Raw genomic sequence first — 19,898 nt, forward strand, 5'->3', positions numbered from 1 at the left:
CTCTCTACTGAGAGTAGTGGATACAGATACAGGTGTAATCAATTTAACTGGCTAGTCTTAAGAGAGCCAGCCTGAGACAGAGTAGATTGTTTAAAAGTTCAATGTAGAGCGTCTAATTGATGTTGTTGATAGGCAGACTGTTTAGAATGGGTGGATGAGTGAATGGTTTGAAGAAGATGAATGGATATAAAGTTGGATGGAATTAGGAGGACTTATTTTGATACTGTTGTGCGCAGAGGATACAGGGGAACAGAATATGTAGCCTTCAGAGAGGAGCCTGAGAGAAACTGACAGTTGGTGCCCAGGTGGCTGACCAGCTGGGGTAACATTCTAATTGCTGCCGTGATGTCATAATGAGCAATGTTAAGTCTATGGGGGAAATGGTGATAGTTTTTAACTAATAGTTTAAAAAGTATAAAAGTTACAAAGTTGAAAAATATAAAGCACATATGGCATAAGCAAGACCTACGCAACAAAGTTTGAATGAAGTTTCTACGTTAAACGGTTGAAGCTGAATTGCGAGCGTTAGAAGAAGAAGTTTAATAATAATAATAAGAAGAATAGGAAGAACAGTACAGTGCATTTTCATGCACTGTAATAACTAGAAATGCAATTCCAAGGAATTACCAGTGCATGAAAATGCAAAAAAAGGTAGATATGGTTACTAAGGTGTAGCTAGGGTAAACATGGTGGTTGCATCATTTACAGAGAGTTGATAGTGTGAAGGTAGACAGTTTAAAGCTGAAACATTCCAGTTCTAACTTAACTAATGATTTCTATTCATGTTAAAATGTTGATTAGCTAACTTAGCTAATGATTTCTAGCAGTTGTGCTAAAAATGCTAATTATGTTAGCAATGCTAACTTTACTAACAATGCTAACCAGGTTGATTAGCTAACTTAACCGATGATTTCTAGCAGTAATGCTAAAAATGCTAACTATGCTAACAATGCTAGATTTGCTAACAATGCTAACCAGGTTGATTAGCTAACTTAGTTGATGATTCTTTGCAGTTATGCTAAAAATGCTAGCTATGCTAACAAAGCTAACCATGCTAACTAGATAACTTGCTAGTGAGGACTTTTATTTTGAAACATTTGTTGCTAGGGTATCCATGGTGGCCACTATCAGGAAACAAGAAGTTACTGCAGTATAATCATGTTGGTTGCTATGGAAACGGTCATAAACGCTTAATTTTAATGGTTGCTATGTTGGTTGCTAGGTACATGGAGGTTTCATGTAGTTGACTGGAGGCATAGTTGATGATAACTGACAGTTGGAATGGTTGAACAGTTAAATAGTTGAGTAGTTTCAATGGTCAAATGATTTAATAGTGTATTATTGCAGTGAGGACTTTTATTTTGAAACAGTTGTGGACAGAGGAAACAGTTAACAGGATCTGTAGTCTTAATGAGATTGTATGCTTAAAGCCTGAGACAGAAGGTGCCTCTCATATAGCGTTTACGCGTCCTCTCTCGCTTCTCACTGATCTACATAAAGAATGATGGAGCGGCAACAATGGGATAGTCTAGCCCTTCTTCTATCTTTCTTTATGTAAATCATTGAGGATCGAGGAGCGAGGGAGGACATATAAACGCTGCTTGAGAGGGACCCACAGTAAATACTTTAAAAGTTGTATGTAGATAGTCTAATTAATGTTGATAGACAGAATGTTTAATGGATGTTGATAGGCAGATTGTTTAATAGATATTGATTGACAGTTTAATGGTGGATGAGTGAATGGTCTGAAGAAGATGAATGGATAGAAGGTTGGATGGAATGTGCCTTATATTCTTGTTAAGAGAGACACTGATACAGCTCTCTGAGAGTAGTTGACACAGGTGTAATCAATTTAACTGGCTAGTCTTAAGAGAGCCAGCGTGTACTCTTAAAGCCTGAGACAGAGTAAATACTTAAAAAGTTGAATGTAGATAGTCTAATTAATGTTGATAGACAGAGAGTTTAATGGATGTTGATAGACAGTTTAATGGGTGGATGAGTGAATGGTCTGAAGAAGATGAATGGATAGAATGTTGGATGGAATGTGCCTTATATTCTTGTAGAATGGAGAGACACAGCTCTCTACTGAGAGTAGTGGATACAGATACAGGTGTAATCAATTTAACTGGCTAGTCTTAAGAGAGCCAGCCTGAGACAGAGTAGATTGTTTAAAAGTTGAATGTAGAACGTCTAATTGATGTTGATAGGCAGACTGTTTAGAATGGGTGGATGAGTGAATGGTTTGAAGAAGATGAATGGATATAAAGTTGGATGGAATTAGGAGGACTTATTTTGATACTGTTGTGCACAGAGGATACAGGGGAACAGAATATGTAGTCTTCAGAGAGATTGCCTGAGAGAAACTGACAGTTGGTGCCCAGGTGGCTGACCAGCTGGAGTAAGATTCTAATTGCTGCCGTGATGTCATAATGAGCAATGTTAAGTCTATGGGGGAAATTGTAATAGTTTTTAACTAATAGTTTAAAAAGTATAAAAGTTACAAAGTTGAAAAGTCATAGCACACATGTCCTAAGTAAGACCTACGTAACGCAGTTTGAATGAAGTTTCTACGTTAAACGGTTCTAGCTGATTTGCGTGCGTTAGAAGAAGAATAATAAGAAGAAGAAGCCTAGGAAGAACAGTACAGTGCATTTTCATGCACTGTAACTAGAGAAAGCAATTCCAAGGAATTACGAGTGCATGAAAATTGAGACATTTCTGCTCAGTAAAATATTGTTAGATAATGTTTCAAATATCATTCAAGCACAAAGATAGAGGTGAAGTAGATAAAAGGTTGATGGGAGTCATAGTTGATGACAATTAACAGTTTGAATTGGCAAAAAGTTAAATTGTTGAGTAGTTTAAATAGTTGAATTAATTAATAGTGAATTATTTTAGTGAGGAGTTTTATTTTGAAACAGCTGTGGGCAGAGGAAACTGTTGGTGGGATACATAGTTGATGACAACTGACAGTTAAAATGGCTGAACAGTTAAATAGTTCAGTAGTTTAAATAGTTGAATTATTTAATAGTGAATTTAGTTTCAGGTAGTAGAAACAGTTGGAGGGAGTCATAGTTGATGAAAACGGACAGTTGGAATAGCCAAACAGTTAAATAGTTGAATATAAATAAGTAGTTTAAATAGTTGATGACAACTGACAGTTAAAATGGCTGAACAGTTAAATAGTTGAGTAGTTTAAATAGTTGAATTATTTAATAGTGAATTTAGTTTCAGGCAGTAGAAACAGTTGGAGATAGTCATAGTTGATGAAAACGGACAGTTGGAATAGCCAAACAGTTAAATAGTTGAGTATAAATAGTTGAGTAGTTTAAATAGTTGATGACAACTGACAGTTAAAATGGCTGAACAGTTAAATAGTTGAGTAGTTCAAATAGTTGAATTATTTAATAGTGAATTTAGTTTCAGGCAATAGAAACAGTTGGAGGGAGTCATAGTTGATGAAAACTGATAGTTTGAATAGCTAAACAGTTAATTAGTTTAAGAAGTTTATATAGTTGAGTAGTTTAAACAGTTGATGACAACTGACAGTTAAAATGGCTGAACAGTTAAATAGTTGAGTAGTTTAAATGGTTGAATGATTTGATAGTGAATTATGGTAGTGAGGATTTTTATTTTGAAACCGTTTTGGGCACAGGGAACAGTTGAGCAGGATCTGTAGTCTTATCAGAGCCAGACTGCATGCCTGAGAGAGTTCTGGCATACAGTAGGATTCTAGAAGCCTGAGAGTTCTGCCATAGGATTCTAAAAGCCTGGGAGAGAGAGTTCTGGCATAGGATTCTAATCGGAACTGTGATGTCATAGTCACAATGTTAAGTCTATGGGGAAATTTTGATAGTTTTAATTAAATAGTTTAAAAAGTATAAAAGTTACAAAGTTGAAAAATACAAAGCCCAGATGGCCTAAGTAAGACCTACCTGACACAGTTTGAATTAAGTTTCAAAGTTAAACCGTTGAAGCCGCATTAAACGCGTCAAAAGCGTTAGAAGAAGAATAAGAACTAGAGAAAGCAATTCCAGGGAATTACGAGTGCATGAAAACTGAAACATTTCTGCTCAGTAAAATACCATAGATAATGTTTCAAATATCATTCAAGCACAAAGATAGAAGAAAAGTAGAGAAAAGGTGGAGGGGTGTCATAGTTGATGACAATTAACAGTTGGAATGAGCAAAAAGTTAAACAGTTGAGTAGTTCAAATAGTTGAGCTATTTAATAGAGAATTATTGTGTGAGGACTTTTATTTTGAAACAGTTGTGGGCAGAGGAAACTGTTGGTGGGATACATAGCTGATGACAACTGTAATTCGGAATGGCTAAAGAGTTAAATAGTTGCATAGTTTAAATAGTTACATTATTAAATACGGAATAAGGACACTGATTACTTATTTTGAAACAGTTGTGGGCAGAGGAAATAGGTGGTGCGAGTTATAGTTGAAGACAACTGACAGTTAAAATGGCTGAACAGTTGATTAATTGAGCAGTTTAAATGTTTAATTCTTTAATTGTGAATAATTGTAGTAAGGACTTTCATTAAGAAACAGTTTCAGGCAGTAGAAACAGTTGGAGGGAGTCATAGTTGATGACAACTGACAGTTAGAATGGCTGAACAGTTAAACAGTTAAATAGTTGAATAGTTTAAATAGTTTAATTAATTAATAGTGAAAAATTTGAGTGAGGACTTTTATTTTGAAACAGTTTCAGGCAGTAGAAACAGTTGGAGGGAGTCATAGTTGATGCAAACTGACAGTTGGAATAGCCAAACAGTTAAATAGTTGAGTAGTTTAAATAGTTGAATTAATTAATAGTGAATTTAGTTTCAGGCAGTAGAAACAGTTGGAGGGAGTCATAGTTGATGAAAACGGACAGTTGGAATAGCCAAACACTTAATAGTTGAGCAGTTAATAGTTGAGCAGTTTAAACAGATGAGTAGTTTAAATAGTTGAATTAATTAATAGTGAATCATTTTAGTGAAGACATTTATTTTGAAACAGTTTCAGGCAGTAGAAACAGTTGGAGGGAGTCATAGTTGATGCAAACTGACAGTTGGAATAGCCAAACAGTTAAATAGTTGAGTATTTTAAATAGTTGAATTGATTAATAGTGAATTTAGTTTCAGGCAGTAGAAACAGTTGGAGGGAGTCATAGTTGATGACAACTGACAGTTGGAATAGCCAAACAGTTAAATAGTTGAGTAGTTTAAATAGTTGAATTATTTAATAGTGAATTTAGTTTCAGGCAGTAGAAACAGTTGGAGGGAGTCATAGTTGATGAAAACGGACAGTTAGAGTAGCCAAACAGTTAAATAGTTAAGTAGTTTAAATAGTTGAATTATTTAATAGTGAATTTAGTTTCAGGCAGTAGAAACAGTTGGAGGGAGTCATAGTTGATGAAAACGGACAGTTGGAATAGCCAAACAGTTAAATAGTTGAGTATAAATAGTTGAGTAGTTTAAATAGTTGATGACAACTGACAGTTAAAATGTCTGAACAGTTAAATAGTTGAGTAGTTTAAATGGTTGAACGATTTGATAGTGAATTATGGTAGTGAAGATTTTTATTTTGAAACAGTTTTGGGCACAGGGAACAGTTGAATAGGATCTGTAGTCTTATTAGAGAGAGAGTTCTGGCATACAGTAGGATTCTAGAAGCCTGAGAGTTCTGGCATAGGATTCTAAAAGCCTGGGAGAGAGAGTTCTGGCATAGGATTCTAATCGGAACTGTGATGTCATAGTCACAATGTTAAGTCTATGGGGAAATTTTGATAGTTTTAATTAAATAGTTTAAAAAGTATAAAAGTTACAAAGTTGAAAAATACAAAGCCCAGATGGCCTAAGTAAGACCTACGCGACACAGTTTGAATTAAGTTTCAAAGTTAAACCGTTGAAGCCGCATTAAACGCGTCAAAAGCGTTAGAAGAAGAATAAGAACTAGAGAAAGCAATTCCAGGGAATTACGAGTGCATGAAAATTGAGACAAAGATAGAGGTGAAGTAGAGAAAAGGTTGAAGGGAGTCATAGTTGATGACAATTAACAGTTGGAATGAGCAAAAAGTTAAACAGTTGAGTAGTTCAAAGAGTTGAGCTAATTAATAGAGAATTATTGTATAAGGACTTTTATTTTGAAACAGTTGTGGGCAGAGGAAACTGTTGGTGGGATACATAGCTGATGACAACTGCAATTTGGAATGGCTAAAGAGTTAAATAGTTGAATAGTTTAAATAGTTACATTATTAAATACGGAAGTAGGACACTGATGACTTATTTTGAAACAGTTGTGGGCAGAAGAAATAGGTGGTGGGAGTCATAGTTGATGACAACTGACAGTTAGAATGGCTGAACAGTTAAATAGTTGAATAGTTTAAATAGTTGAATTAATTAATAGTGAATTATTTGAGTGAGGACTTTTTTTTTTAAACAGTTTCAGGCAGTAGAAACAGTTGGAGGGAGTCATAGTTGATGAAAACGGACAGTTGGAATAGCCAAACACTTAATAGTAGAGCAGTTAATAGTTGAGCAGTTTAAATAGATGAGTAGTTTAAATAGTTGAATTAAATGATTTAATTTATAGTTAAAAACAGATCATAAAGATGTGGTTACAAGGGTGTTGCTAGGGTACCGTAGACATGGTGGTTGCATAGTTTAATGAAAGTTGGTGTAAAAGTTAGCAGTTTAAAAGTTGAATACGGATAACTTAAAAGTTGTTGATAGACAGACAGTTTAATGTTAATGCTTGTAGTAATGTTAACTATGTTAATGTTAATGCTTGTAGTAATGTTAACAATGTTAACTATGCTAACAATGTTACCCATTTTGATCAGGTTGCTTAGCTAAGTTAGCGTGCTTGGGATCAGAAATATAAAATATTGCCCGACAGAATACTCTTCTCAGTTGTTAAAATTTCAATTCAATATCAATTTATTTAAAGTTCAAATAGTCCAGTGTAGGGAATGAATTGTCCATAGGGATTAGGCATTGTCATAGGGTAAGAAGTGGGTCACTAGGGTGCGCGGGCCAGGAATCCAGGCAACGGGACAGCAACAGGTGATGGTAGGGCAGTCATAGGGATGGGACTTCAGGTGTGATGAGGGCCAGACACAATGATGGCTGATGAATGGTAAAGAGGTTTTCCTCACATGTGAGATGTGGGGGAAGAAAGAGAGACAAAAAAAATGGATTAGTATTACTATAAGTCATGATGGTTAGTATTAATAAGTATATCAATGGTATATAATGTTATACTATGGAGAGGGATAGTGTAGAGAGAGGGGGAGCAGAGGGAGTTGAATGGCAAGACAGAGAGAAGAGGTAAGAGGGAGAGTTAAGAGAGAGAGAGGGAGAGAAGAGTTGTATGGCCATCATCCATACTGTATGTGCCAGTCACATGAGCGCACAGGATGATGGGGTTAGCCCCAACCTCCAACCAGGAGACCTTATATTGTAAGCTCAGATAACTTATCCAAGTTTAAGCTCTTGTTTAGTTCAAGTTCAGGTATTTCAAGTTAAAAATCTTGTTTAGTTCAAGTTCAGGTACAGTATATCAAGTTGAAGCTCTTGTTTAGTTCAGGTGTTTCAAGTTTTAGCCCTTGTTTAGTTCAAGTTCAGGTTAGGTTACTTTCCTCTTTCAATGCGTGGGATTCTGCCATGTATTTCCATTCTGAATGATGTGAAAGGTGTCAGAATCATGGGAAATAAATCAAGTTAAAATACAAAATATAGGATCATGATAACTGTAATATGTTTGTAAAACACCTGAATGGGCGCAGTGCTGGAGGTCAGAAATGAAGATATTGTCCAACAATGTGTTCTTCTCTGTGGTAGCAGTCGTAATGAGATTTGTGAAACCTCTAGACTGAAATGAATCAAAGATGGGCTTTCTTCCATCAGCCAATAGGTTCTCATTGAAATCCCCACAGACAATAACTGGACCATCAGCCATAACATGTAACGAGTCCAACAGATGACAGAGATTTGGGATGAATACATTTGTGCTGTAATCTGGTGGTCTATAAATCACTGCAATTAGTGCTGAAACTGGGGCCACCACTTTCACTACCAGGAATTCAAGGTCAGTCACTCCATGAAGGTATGGCACATGATGGGCTTCAACATGGCTTTTCACAAACAGTGCAACCCCTCCACCATTCTTCTGTAGATGAGGAAGAGTTGAGTAAGACACATGCCTGTTGCGCTTGTACATACGGTAGTTCTCCAGCTGGATATTATCGGGGACAAAGGTTCCGAAAAGGTGTGTTTCAGTGAAACATAAAACGTCTGCAAGGCACATTTCATGGTGTTTCTTGACATCATCAATATGTGCAGATAGTCCCTCTGTGTTATGATGTATCAGTTTTAGACATGACGATGAGCTGACTGATGGGAGACAGTGTAGAAGGGGCATTGCATTTCCAAAATGTGATTTTTGCATACTTTCCAAAGAACGTTTGATTTCTGGATCTGAATAAATTTTGTTTTCATCAAAATCAATGATGCGTAGGCCACGCAGTGAGGTTGTTCTGCTTAGAGCCACATATGCCATACCTGGTTCAAAAATCCGGTTCAGTGAAACCACAGCAGAGTCTCTAGTCATACCTTGAGCCTTGTGAATCGTCGAAGAAAAGGACAGAACTAATGGTAGCATTAATCTCCTGACTCCTTTCTTGCTCAGAGGTTCCTCTATTCTGTCAATGTACACTAAATTATCTTGCTGTCCTGGTACCTTGTTGCGATGTCTCTGACCTGCATTTGGACTGTCTAGTTCAATGCCAACCATCTTTACATCTTTCTTGCCATCTTGGACTTGATAAACAATCTTAGCAATCTTTCCAAATGAGCCATTTACTAGGCCATCTTCCACATCTATGTTTCTGATCAACATCACAGGGGCACCTTCAGCGATGTCTAGTCTATCAGGTAACTCTCCTTTACATCCTTTGACAGGCTCTCTCATTCTTTCCATGCGTCCAGATTGAGGATCTTTTCTGTAGTCATGGGCTTCGACATTGACCAGTTCAGAGTACAGAGCAGAGATGGTGTTTGCATTGTGTTGCTGTACTTCTTTATTAGTTGCAAAAAGATGTAAGACGTCTTTGGGACAGTCTTCAGCTTGACATACGGCCTGGGTAAGAAGAGCTCTGTCTGCTTCAGTTAATGCCTCTCCCTTGCGTTTCACCCTTAGCCTGTTGAGTAGTTCTGCAAATGGCACGTCATCTTTTTGACGCATTATTTCTGTCAGAGTAACAATTTCAAACTGGTCCTTCCAGAAATCTAGAACATGATCCTCGTATACACAGAGAGGTTTAGCTTTGCCTGGTGCAGGGAGCTGGAAGAAGTCGCCAAAAACCATGACAGAAATTCCTCCAAAAGGTTTCTTACTGCCTTTGATTTCTTGAAGCCTCCAGTTAACATACATGAAAAGTGGTTTTGATACCATGGACACTTCATCAATGATGATTATCTGAACATTAGACAAGGTCGCTCTTACTTCATCTCGACAGTTTCCAAGGCACTGGTAAGGTGGCTTAAGGCTTCTTGGTAGTTTCAGGACAGCATGCAGTGTCTTGCCAGATATGTTGAAGGCTGCTGTGCCAGTAAATGCTGTGAGAAGGACAGTGGGCATGGACATGTCTCTTTCCTCTGTGATGCAGGGTAACTTGCGGAGTATTTTTGATGCCTCTGCGTAGATGCATTTGATAAGGTGTGATTTGCCTGTTCCAGCACCACCAGTGACAAAGTAGAAAAACTGATCAGCACTCTGTTCACACACACGTCTTATGCACCACTTACGCACTGTGTAGAAGATGGATGCCTGCGTTTGATTTAGATTTTGATACATGCATCGGATAACATTTGGGTCTGTTTGAGGAGCCTCAAACATTGGCGTTACACTTCCTCTGTTTGTGGCAGTTGTGCTATATTCAGGAATGTCATCCTGTTCATTCATTTCCTCTGGATTTATTTCCTCACGCTCTGAAACACACTCAAGACGAAGCAGCTCTGTCTCAGGGGCTAGTGTTGTCCATGCATCTTCTACAGGCCCATTTTCTTCCAAGTTCTCAATAGCTTTCTCAATTGCATCACTGTTCTTTTCAAATTGGGACCTGTTCTCTTTCACAATATCAAATACACTCTCAGGATAGTCTTTTCCAGGAAGCCTTACAGAGCCTGATGTGTAAAATGACTCATATGTTGAACCTGTAGGTTTCAATTCTGAATTTGAACGGTGGGGTAAATATAGCTTGATTAATGTGCCATAGAATTTTTCTGGAGCCTTTTGTACAGAAAATCTGGCATATCTGATGATGGCAGGCTTTCCTTTAGTGCGCTTTTGAATAAATCCCATTTCATTTAGAAGTGGCAAAACTTTGCTCCCTTGTTTCTGCCTTCCATAAGCAATTCTGTAAGTGGAAGCAAACTCTGCCATGCACATTGTTGCAAATTCTGGTGTACTAGGTCTGTTTTTGTATTTGTCTCCCATTCCAGTCATCCAAACATTCTCTGATTCAGGTATTCTGTCATTCAGATATCTCAAAGGGACACTCATTTTCAAAGCATCATCATCAGTTGGTATAAATATCACATTTCGAGAGCAAGACTTGAGTTTTAAGCTACACACTCGTGCAACAGCCTCTTGGACACTGACCTCTCTGTTTTTGGAGTAGGCTTGCATGATTTGTTTCATTTCCTCGGAATCAGATGTAGTTGACTGAGAGGTGTCAGACACAACTCTTTTCAGATACTCACTCATTTCATGTTCAGCTTTGGAAATGTATGACAAGATGTACATGACGCAAGAATAAGGGTTCAGGACAAACTGAATGTCCATGTTAGCATTCCATGCCCTTAACAAATGTGGGTTGTAGCCATTTATCCAGCTGTCTTTTGGTTCACGTTTCATTACTAAGACACTGGCTGTTGTTAGTGACTCAACACAGTTTAGGTATTCGTCATAGGTTAGGTTGCATTGTGCAAGTAGCTGTGGGATGCTTTCAAACGATGCTGTTGGATTATTCAGTAACTCCCATACAGGCTTCAGTTTAGTTTTGGCATGTTCAGGAGACATGGACGGAGTGTCATGAGCAGCTTCATCATCAGAATCATTGATGAGCTCTGCAGGCCTTGGTCGCGTTATGAATGTGTTCTCAACCGGCTGTTTTGGAAATCCAAACCGACAGTGCTTATTTCCCTTCTTACATGATTTGGAGTGTCTTTTGCTGTGGGTTTGCACCTCTGTCACTATTTTGAAAAGTTCAGGATCTTTGTTAGGGTCAGGCAGCTGACATGTTATGTACTTGTCCACAAATTCACATACTTTCTCATCTGGGTCCTCCTCAAATACAGGTGCGTTCTTACACCAAATCAACATGTGAATATGCGGTGAACCTCTAGCTTGAAATTCCACTCGAAAGAAGTAGTCAATGACCTCACCGATTGGCTGACTTGGTGACAAAATCAAATTTCTCATCAGGGCATTGACACGCTTGTCAAACATACGCATGGTAGTGACAGGGTTGCTGCGTAAAATCTCGCATTTTGAAGCCCAGTCAAGCTGAGAAAAGTCCACCTGTTCACCTTGTTGTGTCTTTATTGTTTGTATAACCTCTGGCCATCTCATTTCGGCAGCACTGAACGTAACAAAAAACGTTGGACAGTTCAGAGTACGTAACATTGCATATAGGTCGCGTAGTGTTTTTTCCCAGTATGCAGGGGTACCTCTCAAAGGTTGCATGAACCGTGTGGCATATTTGTTGTGTATCAATTTTTCAACCTCACGTTTGTCTTGGAGCATTCTTGCTGTTATTTTGCGTCCATCCCGTGTCATAGGTTTTCCTTTACGTAGTTGGATTGACATTGAAGACCTGGCCAAGTGCATTTCAGTGATAAACTGTGCAAAGAAAATGTAATTGGTGTCGAGAGCAAAACGATTGTCAATAGAAAAGAGACGTGCATTGAAATATCTGCTTGGCGATAATTTTATGAGTCTCTGTGTTTCATCCAACGTGTTCACTCCGGTGGGAAACTGTACTGGAAAAGCCATCGCTTCTAGTTTAGGAACTTGGAAGAAATTAACTGGTCTGTTTCCTTCAGCTGGGGCCACGCTAAATATTCCTTCACCAAATGTAATCATTTCCTGTGCAAGATCAGCTGGCTGCAAACAGGAGTCTATCGAGCATGCACCATTCTGCTGACTTGTGCTCGGCTCAGGTGAATCCTGGTCATCAGTTGACTCATTCCTTTCGTCATTAGGCTGAATGCAAGCACTGTTAGTCTCATCTATTGCATCAGTCTGCATTAGATCAATTGCCTCTGCATCTGTAATGTCATCACTGATGTAATTTTCATCCGCCATGTCACTTGTTTCATCCTCAAAAGCAGGTATATGTATAGTTATGTCTCTGTACTCTGGATGCAACTCTTTTAGTTTTGATAAGGCACAAAGAACTTTGGACATGTCAAGAGTTTGGAACTGGTAATGTCCTGTATAATTCATTCTTCTTTTCAACTTGACTTTCAAAAATTGAGATTGGCTGCTGGGTCTAGGCAAAGTATTCACTGTTGATTCCACCTCTGAAGGGACACACACAACTCCACCGTGTATTAATTTCTGCTGGCCTTTGGGAAGACTGATTATTTTTGCAAATGGTATATATTTTGCTATTATGTGCCTCTCAAGTATATTTAGATTATGGAGTTCTGAAGGAATTTGTGCTAGTTCCAACAAATTAGTGGCAGAAATGGGCGGTAATCTGCCTGATTTTAAGTTTTCGTGACAGCTATGACAAATCCATTCTCTCTTTTGTTCTGGTGCACAACACGATTCAAGTGAACTGCATTGATCACTGCAAGTATGCACATATTTGCCTGTTAAGCACTGCTCTACCATGTCTGGGTTCTTTTGATAACTTTGATGTTTACACTGTTTCACCTGATTGTAAAACAAAGCTCGGTGACACACTGTGCACACGAATGTAGGACCATTTTGAACATCCATTTGAAAAGCTGCAATGGCATCTTGTAGAGGGGTGCTTTCTGTTGACTGTTGTTCAGTCTCTGCTTCTGATTGAATTCTAGATAGACGTGCAAGATTACGGTATTTCCGCTGTATATGTAAAGCACAACGCATTTTCTGAAGCATTTTCTGAAATGCGTTATTGGAACGCTTCTTTTTATGTAGGCTTAGATAATGTTTGAAAGAGGGGTCATTTCTATATTTGTAAGTTATGGTGTCCTTTTTTTTCTGCCTGTATGACGCATCACTTGCATAGTGATGTTTCATGGTCAACTTCTGTCTTGAACGAAAATTTGCATTGTGCAAGTATCTCTGCTGTATGTAAGCCTGCTGCCTCGATCTAAAATCTGGGTCACTTGAGTAACGCTTCCGTATGTAAGTCTGCTGCCTTGATCTAAAATCTGTGTCACTTGAGTAGCGCCTCCGTATGTAATCTTGCTTTCTTGATCTACAATTCGGGTCGATTGAGTAACGCCTCTTCATGTAAGCTTTCTTATTGTGTTGAATGCAGTTTGCATATCTATTTCTTTCATACTGCAGTTTATTTATCTTATTCTTTTCATAATATTTTTTTTGTCTTATTTTATTGTTCTCACTGGGCAACATTTTGTTATGTGGCTGGGGAGCTTTTCGGCGTCTGCGAAATTTTGGACGTTTAGCAAGCCGTGTATTTGCGGAAACAGCTGGAGCCTGGAACTCTGCAGTCTGAGCAGGTTGCACATGGTCAGTGTGGTTTCCTTGTTCATTATTACACTCAGATGTAAACAACACTGGCATCAACTCGTAGACCCATTCATCAGATGTGTCAAAGAAGGCCCAGAATGCAAACAGTCGATCAATCAAATCGCTCAAATGGACAAATGTCAGCAACACAGCAGTGCCATCATTTGCTGGAAATCCCTGAGATGTCCTTGAATGTGGATCAAAGATTCCATATCGATCATTGTTTTTAAACAAGGCTATTGTTAGGCTACCTACAGTCAGCAGTGCAAAATTGACATCATTTGACAAACAGTGTAGTCTTTCAGACAGCCTTAAAAAGTCTGCAGCACCATCAGGTCCATCTTGTCTAAAGTAACCATAGCGTGACAGGCACTTCTCAATGTGATACATCTGTCCGTAGATCTCAACACTATCAGGTAGTTCATCGAGAGCCAAGTGGTCATGTACTACATTGCCTCTGGTGTTTAATCTTCCCTGTACTTCACTGTACATTGAGTTACCTTTTTGCAAAATGTAGTCAAGATCATCACTGTTAAGTTCAGTTCTGAAATGGAGAGTGGTGAGAAATACCAGGGAGTTGCAAGTGCACTGCTTGCCTTTGTTGTTCTCATACCTCAAGTCATTCTGACTATGACTTGCCTGAACACAGGTGTCTCTCTGTTGCATCTCCACGTCAGCAGCACTAATTACCTGATTCAGCTCACCCTGGTCGCATGAAGACTGGCATGGTGTTTCAGCTTCAGAGAGGTCCAACTTTCGCCAACGTTTTTTCTGAGCCTCTGAGCGACGGCCTTTCCGTGGCATGTTTTAAAATGTTACTATAACACCTGTAGTATGCAACTGGATGACTATAAGGTATCTAAGTGCAATATTAGCTATACAACTCTTACTGTGATCACAATACTTCGAGGTTATACACAATATTATTTTACTCTGCTTACTGGTGATACAAACAAACTTTTCAGTAAATGAAAACAGTGGAGATTAAATATTAATACACAATATTCAAACAATATTCTTTATTTTAGTATTTCAGAATTTGATACCAATACAATTATGCTCAACACTTTATCTGATGCTTAAATTTCAGCAATGCACTAGTGGGAATTCTGAATAGGCAGCACTGGAGTGGTTATGTAGAGGTCACACTCGATGATGGAGGCAGCTGGTTCAAGGTTATGCAGAACTTGGATGGAATACCAAATCTTCACACAGCACAGCAGGTCTTGCAAGACAGCTCAGGTCTAAAGGCACAGAGCTAACAGCACAGATGATTTTCACAAAATAGATTATTCAAATGTATAAATGTTTGATATAATTTACAGATATGCTGTATATATATACACTTCATATAATTTACAGATATGCTGTATATATATACATTCAGTATGGTAGAGTATTGGTTTGATTCAGGGTATAGGCTTGGTTCAGAGTATTGGCTTGGTTCAGGTATGTGCAGTTGGTTATGTGCAGTTGGTATGTGCCAGCAGGTATGTGCAGCAGGTATGTAACCAGACAGTGTTAAGATTCTTGTCACCAATATGAATGCAGGTATGTAGGTAAGTGGGTTCTGTTGTCAGCAATGAGGTCAGCAATGAGGTCAGCAATGTTGTCAGCAAAGACGAGACAAACAGTATGTGCCCAAGTATGTGCAGAAGGTATGTGCACCAGGTATGTAACCAGACAGTGTTAAGATTCTTGTCACCAATATGAATGCAGGTATGTAGGTAAGTGGGTTCTGTTGTCGGCAGTGATGTCAAGTAGTGTTGTTAGTGTGTATGCGTGTAGGGTGTAAAGACGTAAACATGAGACAAGACAAACAATATGTGCCCAAGTATGTGCAGAAGGTATGTGCAGCAGGTATGTAATTAGACAGTGTTACGATTCTTGTCACCAATATGTATGCAGGTATGTAGGTAAGTGGGTTCTGTTGTCAGCAGTGATGTCAAGTAGTGTTGTTAGTGTGTAAGCATGTAGGGTGGAAAGACGTAGACGTGTACAGGTGAGTGCGTGCGTACAGACAGACAGACAGACAGACACAGTGCCACAGGTGGCACACAGACACCCCACTGGTGGTGAAGGCTGGTCTGGAACGAGCCTAAAAGGAAAAACAAACAAATTACATACTTCCAAAAACAAGGAATGCATACAATTACTCATTACCACTTAAATAACAGGTGTGAGCAAAGCAGCGTTCCTTGTTCTATTCGTTATAGTAATAGGCAGTTGACAGTGATATACGTTGGTGAGTTTAAGTGAAGTAACTCATTTTGTAGGTGGCCATCAATGAGATTAGTTGCTACCTTTGATGGGTTATACAATTCTAAGACTGATGTGATGGTTGATCAGTTAATTTTTTGTAAAATGAAAACCTTGCCATGTGTTGTTGGTGCTCATACAAGTGACATTTAATCATAAATTGGGTTTGGAGGATTGATCATTGTGATATTAAGCAAAATAGCTTGATTAAAGTTTAATAGCTTAAAGTCAACTATCTTAACAAGCTTGCTAGTTCTGTCAACCTAGATTATACCATAGATTAGGACATGCCTTTGCAAAGTGGGGAAAAACTTAAGCCAATCAAAAGGTCAAATTAACATTACAAACATCTGTCTGGTTTGACAAAGTGTAGCATTATAGCTGGTTTAGATGTAAAAAAAAAAAAAAAAAAAAAAAGAAGACATTCATACCTTAGACGTCACCACCTCAAGGGACTGAGGGCAGCTGCTGTAACGATACAATGCAGCATTCAAATATGTTAATATTATAACAAATAATATACAGTATGTCAACTGCCTCAGGGGTTAACTGCCGACGGCTCATTGTCGAGAGAGTCAAGTGATAACCCTGCTTGTAAAACTCTGTAGACTTAAGTTCTTTGAGTGATTGGGTAAATTATGCTACACGTATGGCTCACTTTAGGTTGATAACAGCACTTCATGTCTAATTCACTATGATGTGTTAATTGCTGATAAAAACGCATTAACGTATACTTACTGTCTTGAGGCAAGCCTGGAGTTTGTCTGTTTTCTGAAAAAGAGACAAAAGGAACAAACAAGCATACAGCACAAATTTCATTAAAATGTCAATTCAGAATAAGTAATTCATATAATAAAATGTTCAACCATCAACTCTATGAATACACCATTTCTACCACTGGTGTTTAATCTAACATCTCTCTGCAAAGATAGTGTTGACCTTTCTTGGAGCACTGGTACGCAGTCATGTTGGAACAGGAAGTGGCCATCCCCAAACTACTCCACAAAGTTGGGAGCATGAAATTGTCCAAAATCTCTTGGTTAACGCTGAAGCATTCTGAGTTCCTTTCACTGGAACTAAGAAGCCAAGCCCAGCTCGGGGATGGCTCTGTTCCAACATGACTGTGTACCAGTGCACCAAGCAAGGTCCATACAGACATGGATAACAGAGTTTGGTGTGGATTACTTGACTGGCCTGCTCACAGTCCTGACCTCAACCCAACAGAACACCTTTGAGATTAATTAGAGCACAGACTATAGTAGGGCTAAGTTCTTTGGGTGACTGATGCTACATGTACGCTCACTTTAGGTTGATAACAGCACTTCATGTCAAATTCACTATGATGTGTTAATTGTAATGTATACTTACTGTCTTGAAGCAGGACTGAAGCGTGTCTGTTTTCTGTACATAAGGAGGGGGAAGAAAAAGCACAAATCTAATTAACATTTCATATAATTCAGAATGAGTAGTTCTTATAATAAAAAGTTCAACCATAAGCTCTTTAGATACACCATTTCTGTACCACTGGTGTTTGATCTAATATCTCTGCCATGCAATAAGAGATGGTGTATCTGTGTAAGCAAGCTGCATAGCTTGTCTAGCAGTAAAAATGATTGAAATTACATACCTGAAAAGTCTGTAGCACGTTAAAAGACCGGATGGGAGAAAGTCTTACGCACCACAAGGGAAGGTGGAGATGGAGGGTATAGATGGGAGGGTAGGGATGAAGAGTCTTTAAAAAGACTATAGCTTTCTGTTGTGAATAAAGACAAAATATGTGAAATTGTGACCACTGCTATAACATTACTATGCAACACAATTACGTTAATTTAACAAAATGCAGCACAACTTATGTGTCTACTACTAAATACTATAGGCTACATGGCATGACTTGTATTCGGGCCACACTTACACATCGGTTGGTTTGCAATAACATCAGAATCAGAAATGAATTTGGTCAGTAGGTTGATAGGCTAGATATATATATATATATATTTTACAAATCGACACGTCTGTTTTTTTGTGTTGTTGTTGCCAACGTTACATGCTGATCTTGTCATGTAACGTCCTAGTTCAAGGCACGACGTCAAACATTATCAGACTCATTTAAGATAACAAAGAACGCTATTAACCTTACCGAAATACTTTTAGGTGAAGGTTTTTTAAACGTTAGTGTTAACGCTCAGCTAATAACTTCATGTGAAGCAAGGCACAAGTCTTAATAACGACACCACCCAGCTAAAACACGAATGAAGTGTAGCATTCTACAGCAAGAGGATAGCTGCTACGGAGGACGGAGTCCATCACAGGTGACAGTTACGTGACCTCTTAAGGCATACGGTTACCTCTCGTTACCGAACGATAGTTTCCAAATGTCACACTTCACTAGTCAACTATACTACTACCCAACAACACATACGTCGAATAAAAGTGATGATAAAGTCACACATAGTTAGCCAGCCAAGTTAACAGCTAGACGTTAACGTTACCTCTCAAGCTGCGAGCAATGTAGTTACGTTTCGACAATTTTCAAATGGCAGACTTCAGTTATGCTACTAGCTACCCTACCAATTGTCGGAAACAATTCGTAAACATTGTTTTTTGACAACATATACGTCGAATAAAAGTGATATGATAGGGAACATCTCACAAAGCACAGGACTAGCTAGCTAATAGTTAGAATGCATAACGTGATCATTAGCGTTAGCTAGCCGCAGTTACCAGACTCATTTAAAATACAAAGAACGCTGTTACCCTAACCGAAATAACTATACTGTTAACGTTAAAGCGAATGAAACTTACTTTGAAGGTGATGTGAAAAGTCACTTCAATGCGAAGTTTTTGATGGCTCTGGTCAACAGTAGAGACGAGACGACTCGGCTGAAACAAGTGTAGCGAAGTACAGGAGGTCAGGACGAGAGATTCAGTTGAGTTTGAAAAGCTCCTTTCAACAGTGTGAAGCGCGCGACTGACCGACGTCATAGAGTGCCTCTCATTCGTCTTTTATCGGTCCTCCCTTCCTTCCTCGGTCCTCGTCCTGACTGACCTAGATAGTTTTGTTATAGATCAGTGGGAACGACTCTGAAGGACCGAGCATCGAGGATCAAGGAGGGAAGTTGAGAGAGACTGAAAAGGTTGTCCAAGTCAAGTCAGGCCAGCACATTTCACACTAATTTCACATTTCACACTAACAGAGTTGATCCAAAGTTCTTTAAAATAAACAATAATAGTGAAATGAATTATAATAAAGAAAAAAACATAAACTATAAAAATATCAGTAATAATGGGATTTAAAAAAAAAAAAAAAAAAGTAGGTTAGGCTACAAGGATCATAGTAGTGAAATGTCGTTCGGTGTTCCGTTTTTTCTGTGCGAGGGTGAAAAAAGAAAGATCAAGAAAAATGTTTTAGTAAATAGCAGGAGAGAGTATAATGTGGAGTGTGTGCCTACAGTCCATGTGAAAGTATGTAAACATGCAGTTTATTTAGCCCTCTGCTTGTTCAGGCCTAAAAGAAAATAGTTACAGCAATCAAAATGATGGTAGAAAATACACAAAAAGAAAATAATATAGGCCTAATGTATTTAGAAATACACTATAGGCTATACTATATAGTGTAGCCTAATCAGCCCAATTATCAATAGTAGGCCAATGGATGGACTGACAGTTAGAATAGCCAAACAGTTCAATAGTTGAGTAGTTTAAATGGTTGAATTAATTAATAGTGAATTATTTTAAGTGAGGACTCATGAAAACTGACAGTTGGAATAGCCAAACAGTTAAATAGTTGAGTATAAATAGTTGAGTAGTTTAAATAGTTGATGACAACTGACAGTTAAAATGGCTGAACAGTTAAATAGTTGAGTAGTTTAAATAGTTGAATTAATTAAAACAGTT

The 19,898-nt window shown here is 38.3% G+C and overlaps 1 long non-coding RNA gene across 1 annotated transcript; it reads right to left on the reverse strand.

Moving 5' to 3' along the window:
- Positions 1-14,749: 14,749 nt before the first annotated feature.
- On the reverse strand, positions 14,750-18,923 carry LOC134063836 (uncharacterized). The gene is made up of 6 exons (XR_009936202.1): positions 18,807-18,923; positions 17,632-17,757; positions 17,373-17,405; positions 16,743-16,775; positions 16,436-16,472; positions 14,750-15,843 (listed from the first exon to the last, which is right to left on the reverse strand). It is a non-coding gene; the product is annotated as an uncharacterized LOC134063836 (long non-coding RNA).
- Positions 18,924-19,898: the final 975 nt, after the last annotated feature.

This window comes from Sardina pilchardus, chromosome 18 (genome assembly GCF_963854185.1).
Source record: "Sardina pilchardus chromosome 18, fSarPil1.1, whole genome shotgun sequence".
Classification (NCBI taxonomy): domain Eukaryota; kingdom Metazoa; phylum Chordata; class Actinopteri; order Clupeiformes; family Clupeidae; genus Sardina; species Sardina pilchardus.